We start from the raw sequence: 12,177 nt of genomic DNA, 5'->3' as shown, positions 1-12,177 counted from the left end.
TATATATATATATAAAATTGTATTTCACTTTATATATGATTTTTGGAAGAAAATATTAAAACTATGATATTGACTGTTACTCTATGCAGGTGTTATATTTAAGGTAGAAAATAATATATTGTGTATTTCTAAATACCTGCTTGTAATTAAAATAAAAGAAATAAAAGTGAAATACCAAAAATGAACACAATTCTACCGGCTCCTTAATTTAGAATATCTCCTATTTTACTAGGCAATGTTTACTTTAATAAAATGAAAGAAAATACTATGTAAATAATCTGATGAGAAATTGGGGTATATTTGATGCTTTATAAATGTTGGGTCCCTTTTATTCTTCATCTCATTTTTATAAAGTTTCAGTGGAATTAACAATTTAGATTTATACAGCAATATATAAATTCCTTTATTTATTAACATGCACCTTACCTTTCTGTTTTTTTTTCTGTAAAATATTCAGAAAAAAACAATCAGAAATAAAAGAATATCTGACAAACTGGATATTGATTATACATATTAGGAACTATTTTTTTTGCAGAATGATAAGAAATTTAATATAATTATTTTATATTGCCATGGATGTGTGTGTATATATATGTATGTAGTTACTTTTTACTTCCATGGAGATACACACACACACACACACACACATATATCTTCACATAAATATATGTACACAAAAATATGTAATACTAAAGGTATCTGTGTTACTTATGTGTTCCTACACTAGTTCAGATATATACCAAACACCCAAAATAAGGTAAGTTATTGGCAGACCTCATCATGTAAACCTCTCTTGATACTCACTTTTAAGGTTGGCATGACCATGAGATATGAGTAAAATAATATCAATGCCATATTTTAGATTCCTTACTTTCAAATCTTATTTCCAGTTTACTAATAGTCAATATCGTTGTCATATATTGATATGTAGAGATAACAATTAAAGCCATGCCCTTGAATGGGCAGAAGAAAAACACTAAGAGCAAGAGATAAGATAGTTCAGCTTCCCTCCAGATATTCTCTGGGATAAAGTAATCTAATGACATTTTATTTAAAATAAAGAGAATTTATTCTATATGTTTGTGATTGTTTAAAATAAATGAAACAATTTTTAACTTAATCACTCCAATAAATTTAATTAAAAGAATTTAATTGTAGGGTAAATAACTAAACAGAATTGTTACCATTTTTGTTAAGCTATAGTTTAATTACAAGTACAAAATTATTTTGTCGTACATGTAATTTTATTTTGTTTTATAGTTATATAATATCAAAACTAACTAAATCTTTTTTGAGCAAGGTGTTAATAAATAAACACATATATTAAAATATAAATATTTGCTTCTGACAAAGCAAATAATTCAATTTCATGTCACATTCATATTTTTATAAAAATATTATGGTTGAGAAATCTGGGCTAATGCACAAGTATAAAAAATGTGGCATCAAAATGATTGTTTAAATAAAAGCAAAATAATTTTGTAGGAGAGGTTATGATTTCTACTAGACCATAGATTTTGTAGCTAACTGACACAGATGTGTTGGTTACATCACAGAATCTGAAATTTCAGTTACTAATATTTTTGCAAATTTAGAGAAAAAGAATTTTCTTTTTGCATTACATGTGTACTATTCCAAAGTATCAGTAAATGGTTCAATGCAGTTTGACTCAAGTCTTTAAAATGTGGTTTTCCAGAACAGTTTTTGATGGCTCTATATGAATTAATTTAACTATTTGGAATCTAGGGCTAAAAAGGCAAACAAAGACTTTACGTGACAGTTTGTGACATAAGTGGACAAAAGGAATATAAAATTTACTTCTCTGAATTTCTTTAAAGCCTCTAAATACTTATACTTCCTTCTAAAACAATTACAGCAGAAAAAGTATAGATTATGTATATTTGTTTCTCTGTATATGAGTATATATATAGACAGAAATTATACACATATAAATACATGTATTATAATTTATAATTTTTTATAAAAAATTGTAGAGGAAGTAGAAACCAAACACCAATGGTGACAAATTTAACTCATTTCTTTCCATCTGAGAATGCTTATCCACAATAATACAATAGTGACAGACCAGGGATAATTAGTTATTAAGAACTAATTAATTGCATCAGATTTTCAAAGTCATAGACCCTGGAAATCTTATAGTCATCTTACATATGGGGTTATATAAAAATGCATATTGAAAAATCTAAAGAAATATAAGAATAAAAAGATAACTGTATATCATAAAATAAAAATTTCTATAATCTTATGAAAGAGTAAACAAAAAGTAAGAAAAATCAAATACATTTTTAAGAGAGCGACTTTTAAGAGTGTGTGTGTGTGTGTGTGCATATGTATGTATGTTTGAATTTATGACATTTCTACTGCTTTGGATGTTGAAATTAATATGCAAAGGTATTTCAACTGACCAATATATTTTTTAAAACACTAAGAATAATAGAGAGAATGATGAATTGTCTGAAACTATGTCCCAATTATATTCATTAAATGCAGAATGGAGAAGAGGCATTTGTTTATACCACCCCCCCAAAAGACATATTTCCTATGTAATTTATTATGCCCCATACATATGAAATAAAGGTTAGGATAGATGAACTTTTATTTCATATTGATCTATTTTTTATTTCTTAATGTAAGTTAAGCTTAAATAATTAACAATATATAAACATCCACTTTCATGATATACAAGTATACAGTAGTGGAAAGAAAGAAGGAAATTGATCATGTTATGCCTTGAGAATACATGTAGAGCAAAATACTTATTTTTTATATGAAATTGGTTTATATTCTATGTTTAAACAAGAGAGGTGTCAATTTCAGAGTGTGTAAGCTATTTGGTGCTACATTGCATTAGATTTAAGTATCTAATCATATAATAATTTAATGAGAAAATTCGTGGAGTATTATGTGAGAAAAAAATTTTTCTCCAGAAAAACAAGTGATAGGATTATCTGTATCTGTATGTCTGTGTATCAGTGTCTACCTCTATGGCTTTATTTTAAGGAGTTGGCTCAGGTGATGGTGGGTGGAGTGGCAAGTCTGAAATCTGTAGGGCAGGCTAGCTACTCATATAAGAGTTGATACTGTAGTCTTGAGTCCCAAATCCACAGCTTAGGTCAGCCACCTGGAAACTCAGACACAGATTGCTGTTATAGTCTCAAGTCTGATATCTGTAGGCAGACTGGAAACAAGCAGAATATCTACTTTGAAGTCTGAGGCAGGATTTCTCCTTCTTTGAGAAACCTCATTCTTAAATTTATTGAATCAACTTATTGAATCAGGCCCCCTCACATTATGGAGGGTGATCTGTTTTATTTAAAGCCAACTAAGTGTAAATATTAAACACCTCTACAAACACCTTCAAAACACCATCTAGCTAGTGTTTGACCAAACAATTGGGTACTATAGCCTAGATGATATATAAAAATAACTATTACATCTTATTATCTCTTTTAGTCAAGGACCTTGTTTAATTAGTGTTTGTATTCCCAAGATGTTTAGTACAGTGCCTTATACATGGCAGGTAATCCAGTAACATTTGTTAAATAAATTTAATGAAAATTTCATTGCTTAGAGCCTGGGACTCTTCATTCTTTTATGAGTTCTCTAAGTTTAAAGATGTATACATTTAATTTTCTCCTCACTGTAATTCTTCTCCTTATTTTACAATTCTCACAAAATAGTGTTCTTCTTTTAATGGGTTTGTGAAAAATGTTTCATAGAATACTTTATCATTGAATTGTTTCAGTGTAAATATAATCTCATGGGTCTATTAATTCAGGATCATATAGTCAAAATGTGCTGTGCAATGCTCTGTATAAGATAGTTTGGAGTCCTATTATAGAAAAAATGGCTAGTTCATCTGGATTTTAGAAGATAAATCTCCTGAGTGCAAGCAGTGGAAATGAATTTTTTGCAATCATTTTTTTTCTCATGCAAAAAGGATTAAACATGGATATAATATTTTTCAAATTCACTGTTGATGTTAAGAGAGTAGCAGTGCAATTCCCGATATAACTCATTGGGCAGTAAAGTTTAGATAAAAACTGAAATATTTAGAATAGAGAACGTTCCATCAAACCTCTCAGAAGATACTATTTGCTTGCTCTAAATAAAAATTCAATTTTGGTGCTATGTCAGATTACATCAGGTTTCAGCTTCTGATAGTGACTTAGTAAGAATTCACACAACGTGCTTTCAGTTATACTTTCATCTCTTTTTTTTTCTTTTTTGTTATGTAGCCTTACTAGATAGGATTCTTACTATATTTATCCTAGTCGTACACATGATTTCATCTTGCCACCTAGAGTATGAGCTTCAAGCAAATAAAATTCTGTTCCAGACTTATAAACTCAGAACTAAAACTAAAATAGGTTTGGCAAAATGTTTAAATTACAGGCTCAAGGATGACAGGCTTTTTGAAGTTTACCAACTTTTTCTGGTTTTCAGATATCATGTCATCCTTACCTACCACTCTTTTAATCTTTAATACTTTTTAAACTCAATTACTTCTTTGTTTGCTTATTATAGATCTAGCTGCTGTTCTTCACACATCATAGTGTTACACATTTTTTCATAGGTACTAGAAGAGCTTAAAGAAAATCATCCATCTTATAATGCAGGGGTCTTTTATTTGGGGACACACCAATTCCTGGTATTAATGCTAAATAACACTGAACTGCAGAGTAACGTATTTTGACAGGAAAGCTGATGTAAATCACCTCTAAAATATCTATTTTCTAGATTTGGAATTTTGGCATATAAAAATTACTTTACCTTTATAAATAAAAGCTATGAGTACTCTATTAAAGTGTATACATAGGAAAGGTTGTCCATAGTGTGAAGAATACTTAGGTGCCAAGAAACCGAAACAAATTAGAAATGGAGAAAACAGTAGTCCCCATTTCCTTCTCTGCTGGTGTCCCCCTCACCTCAGGCAGAGCAGCCTTGAAGGCATTCATCAGTCCCCTTAATAACACTTTCAAATTTCCCTTTTCAGCACTTCATTCTGTTTCTAATCTAATTACTACTTCTCCAAACTCTGCCTACAAAAATACTTATTAAAACACCAGCCCCTTTATATAATGTAGATAATTCATTTCCTCGTGAAGCCATTGTGCAACCTTTTGAATTCAATACCACTGCATATTTCAGAAAGGTAATTGAAATGTTTCCCTACTTATTCTTTTCTCAGTGGGTCTCTATTTGAACATGGCTTAACTTACAAAGACTTATAGAATGATAAAAATTTAAGCTTTCGTCCCTTTGTGGTTACAAGGATATCCTGCAAAGAGCTTCCTAAAGATAATAACGTAAACTACCTCTAACTATTTCTTAGAAGAGTACTCTGTAGATTTTAAAAGAAATGCATTTATGAAATTGGTCTTTGAACACCTAGACCTAAAGAGAATTTCTAATCTTTTATTAAAAATCACGTAGTTTTAAAATTCTTATCTTGTACTTCTATTAGACTTTAAGTGCATAAGCCTAACATTTGGAAAACAATAGTGAGAAGCACGCAAATTGTGAATGGCATTTTAAAAAATTTTATTAGTTTCAAGTGAACAGTACATTGGTTAGACATTTTAATGGAGTTGTACAGCATATTAATTGGGTCAAATAATTTTAGCTAAGACAGCATGTTAAGTCTTCTTTAAGAGATTATTAATAAGAACCTGCTAAGTTGTTCAAATAAATATTACCAGAATGATGTGTGTCAGACAATCTATTGCTATCATTCTAAACATTTTTATATGAATAATAAGGACTCACTATATACCTATAAGAGTACATTCTAAGCCCTTTAGAAATATGTTTACATGAATTTAATGTAATTTGGATTTTTCAACAGAAATCTCTAAAGGATAAAGTTGAAAAATTTAACTTATTAAAAAAATTATTTCTACAAATGTCTTTAAACATGCAACCTTTTTACTTAAACTTTACAAAATCACACAAATCTATCTTATATAGATCTTAAATTGCAGTTTCTGTCCTAAGATTTAGTTTTATTCATAAAAAGTACCTATTTCTTTTTTTAAAGTAACAGATTTTCATAGTAAAAAGAACACAAAAAGGCTCAGGATAAAGTGGTAGTTTCTTACTTCATGCCTCCCTATGCCTAGTCTCACTTTATGTGAACAATCACCTTTAAGCACTTTAAATAATGTGCTCAGTAGTAGAATTTCTTGAATGATCAATTAGATATTTTCTATTGGAGTTCTTTTGTAAAGAGATAATTTTGCTTATGCAATTGCTAATTTTTCTTTTAAATATATTGAAAATTATGTAATTATTTTAACACTTTTGTGGATTTGATTTATAATTTTAATAATTTATTTTTTATTTTTTATTCTTTATTTTTCTTGAAATTTCTAAAAATTGCTATTTAACTTTAATTTTCTGGGCTGTTGATTGATTTCTCATTGTTTACATTTTATATTTCACTGTAGTTGTCAAAATTGCAATTTAAAACTGAAAGCTTGTCATTTCTTTCATATTATTTCATATTTCAGATAAGTCATAAATGTCAGTTTGAATACTTCAAGGTGTGGTTCAGAAAGAAAATTAATGTCTTATTTTATTTTATTTAATGTTTAAGTTGATAAAAAAAAACTTTTAAATTTATTACTGAAAGTTTAAAATGACATTTATATTTTTCCAAATCTTTTATCATGTAATGATTGCATGTTCTCTTGTACTGAAATTTAAGATACAATTGTATAATAAAAATTACAAAGAAAACAAAACTTAAATCTCAAAACTACTATTCATTGCTTAACTACTTAAGCTGCTTATTTATTGCCCTTTAAATTTCTTTTTTTCTATTTTAGTGATTTATTTTCAAAATTTTATGAAAATATTTTTAGAAGACATATAATGGATTGTTTAGCAAATTAACAGCAGAAACTAAAGTTCATCTAGGTCTTGCTAAACAAGGCAATTATTCCATCCCACTGTAAATGTCATCTGTACAGCTTTAGAGAAATGTAATATGAGACGCTAGTGAGTGGCATAACTACTGGCAGACTAACTAAATTGCCTAAAATCACCACTGAAGTTTCTTGTTTCAGGAACTGGAACCATATACTGACTCTCTTTTAAGTGCTGTGTTTTTCATCCTGCAAAAACACCAGCAACAATCATTCCTATGTCACTTCTATTTTAAGAAGAAAAATGTATTCCCTATGATAAGGGCAAAAGAAAATGGGTTTATTAGGAAAACTTAAAGATGGAATAAATTAATAGCATATCAGGTTATATAGTTTGCATGTATTTTAAGAGATCTGCATTCAACCAAATTACAGAGATAGTTTTGGTGAATTATCACTCAATGTTGTTTTTATGTTATTACTCAAGAAATTTTCTGAACTGAATAGTGTAACAGAACCCCTATTTTATGTCAGTAAAACAAAAACAAGAAAAATGTAATTCTATTGGCAATACAACATTTTTAAAGAGAAAGGACAGTGAAAATATAGGTGCAGAGTTAAATTATTTATTTAATGTAACATTTATTTCTAAAGATTTATAAAATATGATTTAAAATGGGTCTATTTTTATGGTTTATATTTAATTAATACAAGCATAGCAAAATACATATGTGTACAAATTATTTGGCTAGTATCCTTTCACTATATACCTGTGAGAAAGATTGTAAGGCTATTTGCAATAATAATTAAACAGCGAATAATATAACCATCAAAAATAACTTTTAAAGAAAGTTGACCTAACAGTAACAGTGTAGTGTTACTCACTGTAAGCATTCCTATGTGGAGCAAACTGTGTGTGAATTACAATAAAGTCTAAAAATATAAATGAAAATAATTATACTATAAACAGCCTTATTATTTTTGAAGATAAGTCTATCATGTTTTAGAGTAAATTTTTTTCAGTCAATAGTAGCAAAAACTACTAGCTTGTATTCCAAATAAGGTGCTTGCTTCTGTGCTGGACAATATGGGAAGATGGAAGACCTCGATCAAAATATGTCAACATTTGCATTGTGAGATTATGTACAAAAAAAAGTTCAATTCATGAAAAATATTACATTGTATTGATCAAAATGTAGATAATCCAACAGTCAGAAAAAAATTTTATGCTTTACGTTAACATTTTTTAAATAGTTACAAAACAGAGTAAGCTATTCACAGAGAGTGATTACATATGCATACTTAGGAAAGTAATCAGTAACACCTGTCTTTCTCCTCTGCTAATGTCCCCCAAAAGAGAACTCTGTAAAATGTACATTATCAAAACTTATGTCTCAGTACTAAAAAAGAAAAGAAAAAAAGAGAAAAGAACATTTAAACAAGGGAAAGGGAACTTACATCATTTCTGACATTCCATATCATTCAAATTGTTTAACTCTCTTCCTTAAAAGTTTAACTTGATTTCCTCTTTATCTAATGGACTTGTAACAATAAGAAACCATTAACTTATTCTATTTTAAAATGAGAATTTAAAAGCATCAAGGTAAATTAATCCAAATAAATGTATTTAAAATGCCTTATTTGATTTTTATTTTATTAGTTTCAAGTATACAGTATATTGGTTACACATTTATATAGTTTATGAAACGATCCCCTCATTACTCTTTCTCTCCTCTGGCTCTCCACCTAGCCATTACATTAATGCTGACTACATTTCCTATTCTGTGCTTCCCATCCTTGTGACCATCTATTAACTACTAATTAGTACTTCTTTAATCCTTTACCACCATCCCCATCTCCACCCCTCTGGCCTTCAACAGATTGTCCTCTATTTTTGTGAGTCTGTTTTTGATTAGTTTGTTCTTTTTAGAGAAAAATAAATACCATATGATTTCACTTATATGGGGAATCTAAGGGAAAAAAATTCTTCTAAAAACAAGCAATTTTATTTTTTAGATTTCACTTCTCTGCATTCTGATCATATTAGTAAAGCAAATATGGATTCTGAAGTAAATAAACCTATGAAATGGATACTGAGGCATGCAAAGGAAATAAATTTCATGAGATAGAACTGAAGACAAAAACCTGAAGTTCAATTTTAACGGCAATATTTTAAAAGCCACATTCAATTTGAAGCTTCCACCTTTTCAAAATTAAGAAAAGGTTTGGATATACAGAGGTTAGAACAATTGTAGAGGGGGGTATATACACTTTGAGCATTTAAACAAATGTTTTACTAGTTTTTTAAATTATGAGTTTATTAATCATTAATTGAAAGGGACCATTTTAGCAAATATTCTCCACTGGTACTTAAAGAAACTAGAATATAGATTGTATTTGAAAGAAGTAAACCCCATCTTCCCATGATACTCATTAGTGTTTATAGTAATGTCATGATTATAATGAGCTTTTAGTCATTTTAAAGAACACTTCATGTGTTATCTGACAAGAAAAAAAGTTAATTTTATTTTTCCTTCTAGCTAACCAACTTACTAATTGTTCTTTGTAAAATAAAGTTAGGAAAGAGTATCGTTGCTCTTACACAAATCAAATCCTGATTACGTTGGGGGAAAAAAATTAAACACAACAGTTTCATCTCCCTATTATTCAAATGTATGCCTTCCCCAACAGACTTAAGTCTCTGTCCCCAGGATTCTCAATATCCACTGGCACTTGAATCAACCCAAGCCAGGATTCTAGCTCATTTACAAAAATTGGGAGAACCAGGACACAAACAACCTATTCCTGCATTTACAATAAGTCTGGAGTTTTCTTCTCTTATGTTTTGTAGAAATTTGACTTTTAACACTCTACAAATTAATTTCTTTAATTGGCTATTTTAACCCAGTACAATATTTTTATTAACTGGTAAACCATTTTCTGTTTAAGCAGAGTAGGTATAACTCATATAGGTTTTACTATTTTTTTCATTTATTAAAATAATTGACAATATTCAAATTTAATGTCCTCATATTTCAGATGAGGAAATGGACAGGTCAAGTAATTTGCTCAATGTCACAGAATTGCTAAATGATAAAAAAGAAAATAATAATAATTCTCCTAACTGCGTATGCAATAATCATTCCACACTTAAAATAACTCCCTAAAACTCAAATATCCACTGTGAACTTCTCTTCAAAATATTTTTGAAGATTGAAAGAAAATTGTATGAAAAATGTGTAGACTACTATAATATAGACTACAAGTTTTCAAATTTAAATACTTTTATTTACATACTTATCAAAACATCAAACCTTCTTTCTCCTCCTTTGACTCAGTATACATTTCCAGTGGGTTAGTACTTATCTATGAGTGTCTTTTACCACCCTTAGGTGAATACACAATGCCCAAATTGGGTGTATAGGTCTTAGGTCACCTTATTAGTTAAATACTTTTTTCTACCTTTATAATACTAGTACCAGTTGGTTTTTATGCACAGATAAATATATTACATAATACATTTGTATTCCAAACTATGCAGAAAATCAGATATTTACTTTTCTTTATTTCTTAGAGGACCCTAACCTATTAATGTTTAATTAGGTTGCCTTTTCAGTTCTTTTGTTCCCCATGTACCTAGGCCTGGTGTCTTTTCTTGTATTATTAAGTCTACTTTTAAACTTTTTTCTAAAACTAGAGAATAGTTTACATATCAACTATACTTATGTTTTATATATAGGTTTATAAATGATTGTTATTGGCAATTTTACTCTTTGTTATTTTACTGCCTAATAGTCCTATTATTTTATAGTACTGGTTAGCATTTTAAACTTCTCTAATATAAATCAAACCTGATTATTTATCTCTAGATAGATAATATCTATCTGTATCATCTGTGTGTCTCTTATCTCTCTAATCTATCATCTGTCTGTCTATTTATGGTCATGTATATGAGTGCATGTATTTTACCTTTTCTTGATTTTCTATTTAATTTCCAATTATCTTTAATACTTCCTTTAATATAGTATACTTTTTAACCTTTTATATCTCCATTTCAAATTGTCCATTCAACAGTTTTTCTGTAAAGAGACCAAAAGAGGAAGACCTGGGTGTCTTCTGACCATGATACTAGTAGAGAAAATAGGAATGAATGACCTCTAAGTAGAATTTAATGTAAAGGAAATGGAGCAGAAAACCAAAGTCTGAGCTTTAGCTTTCCTGAAGTCACAATTAAGGAAAGAAGATAAATAAGTTACTATCAACAGAATTTTAACTTATAGGATAAAAATATTAACTAGGGTAGGGACATAACCTACAACAGGAATCAGTGACATTTTATTTTGAAAAAGATGCAGATAGTAAATACCTTAAGCTTCTCAGTGCTTTTGGTCTTTGCCATTAAAGTATGAAAGCAATCAAACGATATTTAAATGAATGGGTGTAACTGTGCTCTAATAAATCCCATATAATATTTATATGTCACAAAATTGTATTCCTTTTTTTTAACTATTAAAAAATGCAGAACATACATACACAACATTTTTAGTTTCTGGACCACAAACCAAAATAAGGCAGTGGGCTGAATCTGGCCTGGGACCATTGCTGATCCTTGCCTTACAAGAATGAAAGAGCATATTGGGAAGAATCATGTCTGAAACAGCCAAATACAGCAGAAATTATAAGCAACTTGAAGCAAGTGTTCTCCTATATTCATGTTTTTATTTCCAAACATAGCTTTGCATGATATCTTTCACATAGCAAACACTCAATAAATGCTTCTCAACAAGAACGGAAAACTAAAAATTGTAAATTCTGAGGCTACTGGTAACTTTACAAGACAATTCTTTTGGAAAAGACAGGATCATGAAAACCAGTTTGAAATATAATCAATTTACAGTAAAAGTTGAGGAAATGGAAGTAAAATTCTAGACAATTTGTTCAAAATCTGAAGGAAATTAGATAGATGATTGAAAGGGAAAGCAGATGAATACAATTAATTTTGTTTTATTGTTTGCTTCTTAAATTACAGGGGAACGTGCGTGTTTGAGTACTTGGAGACATAACTAAAGTTATAAATTAAATGTAAGGCAGATCTTTCTGAAGGCAAAGGACAGTGGACAAATCTACGATTAGAAAGAAGGATGAGAGGTGGGGAATGATGACAGAAACATGTTGAGTTGGGTGCAAGGAAAATGGAAGTGCTTGTAACAAATAACATTTGTCCCTGCCATTAATGATGCCAGATGTGCCAAAAGGAGGGGCTATGTAAAAGAGGGAGAGGGAAGAG

At 29.3% G+C, this 12,177-nt stretch overlaps 1 protein-coding gene across 3 annotated transcripts in view; it reads left to right on the top strand.

The window, feature by feature from the left end:
- Window positions 1–12,177, top strand: part of FSTL5 (follistatin like 5) — a 498,432-nt gene that overhangs the window by 422,066 nt on the left and 64,189 nt on the right. The gene's annotated exons all lie outside the window — the stretch shown is intronic.

Source organism: Pteropus alecto, unplaced genomic scaffold (assembly GCF_000325575.1).
Source record: "Pteropus alecto unplaced genomic scaffold, ASM32557v1 scaffold166, whole genome shotgun sequence".
In the NCBI taxonomy this organism is placed as follows: domain Eukaryota; kingdom Metazoa; phylum Chordata; class Mammalia; order Chiroptera; family Pteropodidae; genus Pteropus; species Pteropus alecto.
The sequence above is the reverse complement of the archived record's forward strand: the minus strand, read 5'-3'. Positions and strand labels throughout refer to the sequence as shown.